The following is a 4,220-nucleotide window of genomic DNA, read 5'->3' as shown; positions in this document are numbered from 1 at the left end:
GGTAGGACTGAAAGGTGACAGAAATTATAATTTATAAATCATTTCAGGGAAAGTGGCTGTAGATAAAAGTTCAAGTGAGGAAGAAGTTATAATAATCTAACAGACTTGCTGTGAAAAAAAAAAAAACAACACAGACAGATCTAGACTATAAGCTCCATAAGTACAGGAGTCTTTTCTTATCTGAATTATTTATTTATTTATCTAGCTCAGTAATGTGCATATAACAAGCATTTAATAACTACCTATTGAATTGAAATAGTCTATAATAAAGAATAAAAAAGTCAGAAGAAGATATTAGAGAAGAACCAAGATTTAAAGATATCTAATGGACAAAAATCATGTTGAATGCTATAGTAAAGACCAAAGAAGAAAATGGTCTAGAAGATTTTAGATTTGACAATGAAATTTTTATTAGTTACACTAATAAATGACTGAAAGCAAAATAAGAAAAGGGGAAAGGATCACATTAGGAATGTAATGTGTTTCGGCAGATGCCCAGGCATCTACAATACAGATATCCATTTGAGAGATGTCAAGGAACGAGTTCTGAAAGAAGACATTCTATATTCACCTGTTACAAAGTGAGAGCAGCCTTTCTCCACTGGCTACTTAACCAGAATCGGTTATATTTTTTAAACTATCAGACAGAAACAATCTCTCTGACTCTGTCTCTCTGTCTCTCTGTCTCTCTGTCTCTCTGTCTCTGTCTGTCTGTCTGTCTGTCTGTCTGTCTGTCTGTCTGTCTGTCTCTCTCTCTCTCTGTCTCTCTGTCTCTGTCTCTGTCTCTGTCTCTGTCTCTCTCTCTCTCTGGTGAAGGTCTCATTTACCCACAGCACAGGCACCATGTACTATGAAGCTCAGCAGAGAAATCTACCTTCCCTTTCCTTAGGTCCTTTGGCACCAAGAAACAAAATTTTGGTTTCATTTAAGTTCTAGGTATAAGGAGTAAAGAAGTCCCAGACCCAGGAGGTCCAATCATAAGGACCTTGGAGCCCCGGATTCGAGGCCATATGTTGCAACCAACTCAGCATGGAAGTCCTAAGAAGGCAAGGTTCAGGGACTCAAACCCAGAAGAATTTTGGACTTAGAACTTACTGGGTTTAATGCTGTAGAAACTAAATTAAACTGAACCTAATCCTCTCCTCCCTAGAAACTGAGATGGTATAGGAAAGATTGTGCTCCACCCCAAGTGTTGAAAGTAAATATTTATATGTTTGTTCTTGCTAAACATTGAAGTAAATTCCTTTACAAAAGCTAATCTGACTGTTAAATGTTTAAATGGAACTGGAGTGCTTGGACCTTTTGGAGAAACAAAAGTGAGGCTAGAGCCAATGGTAGAAACAAAAGACTTCTCCAACTTCCTAAGGATCCAGAGAATCCTGAGGAATGGGAGAAATGTAAAATAGCTGGACTTTCAGACATGGGAACAAAAGCAGTAATTATTACAGTAAGATGTTAATATGTAAAAATGCCTATAAAATAATATTTGCTATAAGTTGCTGACTTCTGGAAAATGGGGAGACCTATACAGGTGACAGAGATTCACTAGAGAAGAAGAGAATAATCTATTAAGAATATGAAGGGCTTCGTTTTTCAGAGGAAGGAAGAATGAATCTAAGTACAGTATAAAAATAGGAAAGGATAGGGAAGAGAAGGAATCTTAGCCCTCAAAACAAAATAATTACTAAGCTCCCAAGATCACTGTAGTTATCAAATTTACAGACATCTCTCAGCATAGTTCTGGACATGGAGTAATTGAGGATACCAAGTTTAAAGTCTGAGCTCTGATATTTACTAGTTATGTGACCCTGGCAAAGTCAAGTTCACAGTCTGAGCCTCAGTTTACTCAACTATAAAATGGCAATATTGGTATTTGCATTACTTTAGTTTCCAGGTTTGTTATGAAAGAAACCTGTTATGAACCTTTAAATGCTATAAAGAAGAAAATGTTAAACCACTCCAGTGTCTTTGCCAAGAAAACCCCAAGGATAGAGGTCGATGAGGTCACTAAGAGTTGGACATTACTGAAAAAGTAAAACCAACTGAACAAGTACTATGTAAATGGAAGTCATTATCATCACTATCATGTGGTTCTCTTGTTATATGTTTATTTTTTCCTTTTCCTATAGGTTTTATCTTAAGAAGATTGGTGCCATAGGAAAACATACATATCCATGATTTTTGGTATGGAGTTCAGAGTGATATCCATTAAAATCACATGTAACCTCGCTTATAGGGCAAGTATATGTGTCAAAAGCTTTCTGAAAAATTAATTTCCTGCAAGTTGAATTTTATTTTGCCATAATTTTCAATAAACTAAAAAGCATTTTTGCCCCAATAGTTTTTCAAAGATCCTTTAAAATGCTCCCAACAGTAATGGTGTGATTAGAGGCAAAATAACTCATGCAAAATATCAATAACTTAATAAAGAAGGTATAGTGGAGAGCACTAGACTTAGAAATGAGAAAACATCAGTTTAAGTCCCAGCCCTAACACTCTTAAGTCATTTGACATTTGACATTTTTCTCACACCATCCCCCACCTATACCTAATCTGTTGCCAAGGCTCGTGGATTTTACCTTTATAACAACTCTCACACACATACTTATCTCTCCTCTGTCTGACATTGCCACCACTTTAGTACAGGTTCTCATGACTTCATGCTGGACTACTACAATAACCTGCTGGTCATCTCTCCACTCCAGTCCATCCTACATCAAAAATGTTTTCCTAAAACATATGCCTATGTCACCTACCTATCAATTGGCATCCCATCACCTCCAGGATCAAAAAAAGCCATACACACAAATATATACACATCCTTTTCTAGTCTTCTTATACCTTATACACCATGCCTCCACTGTCAAATTCTTCCATCCAATGACACTGGCCATTTTGCCATTCTTCACACAAGATACTCTCTCTCTCTCTCTCAACTCTGGGATATTTTCACTGACTGTCCCCTATGCATAAAACTCTACATCTCTACCTTCTGGCTTTCCTGGCTTCTTTCAAGTCCAAGCTAAAATCTTACCTTCTAGAGATAGCCTTTCCCAGATCCTCTTAATGCTAATGCCTTGCCTCTGTTGATTATTTCCTATTTATACTATATATAAATTGTACGTAGTTGTTTTCATGTTATCTCCCCTATTAGACTGTGAGCACTTTGAGGGTAGAGATTATCTTTTGCCTTTCTTTGTATTCCTAGTCCTTAGTACAGTGCCTGAGACATAGAAGACACTTAATAAATGTTTACTAACTGAAGTACTGACTGATTTACCGTCTCTTAGCCTCGGTTCCCTATGCTATAAAATGGGGATGCCGTTTCTTTTTTTTTTATGCTTCAACTTAGTAACCAGTGAAATAGGTAGCATAAATCTTCCCAAGAAATACCTATGTCACATTTTCGAGATTACAAAATTGTTGTGAAGAAAGCTATGTAACCTATGAAGCACTATATAAATGTGTGAGATTGATTAGTGTTAATAATATTGATTAGTGTTAATAATGAATAGTCATAATAATTATGATAGAGAAATTGAGCCAAAAATCCAAGTACCAGTCACAAAACAATGGAGTTAGCTTCCTAAACAGGCAGACTATAGGTTCTTTAATCCTTTAAATAGCCTAGAGCTGGAGAGAAGGCAGAAGGCTACTTATTCCCTGCCTGGGTAAATAGTACACTGGCTTCCTCTCTTCCTGTGCAAACAATTTTCAACATCCAAGCAACTCTTTAATACAGAATAACTACTGTATTAGAACAACTCAAAACCCTCACTTTATGTATGATGCACTGTGGTCTCCTTCTTCTTAGGTACTGCCTTTTCTTGAATAAACAGGACTGGAGGTCCATGGGGCTGCCCAAGAGCCAGTTTTGTTCTCATTCCTTCCAGTGAAAGCATATTACAAAGAGTCCTTTAATTCCTCCAAGAATACCAGAACCCCAAAAGCAATCAGTTTTGCTTCCCTCAGGAATGAAGGAGGGAGACTGGAAGGCTTAGAGAAAGTGAGGTATGAGTAGTCATAGGTCTAAATCGAAGTGATCTGAAAATCTAAATCTAAGTCAGACACTCAAAACTTAAGAATATCCAGTGATTAAATTGAATCAGTTAAAAAAATTGAGGATATATTCTCAAGACGTGTTCCTGTATTGGGTGAATATGTGTAAGGCTGTGTCCCCTTAGGCTTAGCAAAACTGAAGATTAGAAGGGGGGGGCGGG

The sequence above is a fragment of the Gracilinanus agilis genome, chromosome 4 (assembly GCF_016433145.1).
Source record: "Gracilinanus agilis isolate LMUSP501 chromosome 4, AgileGrace, whole genome shotgun sequence".
NCBI lineage: Eukaryota > Metazoa > Chordata > Mammalia > Didelphimorphia > Didelphidae > Gracilinanus > Gracilinanus agilis.
Note: the sequence above shows the minus strand (reverse complement) of the source record.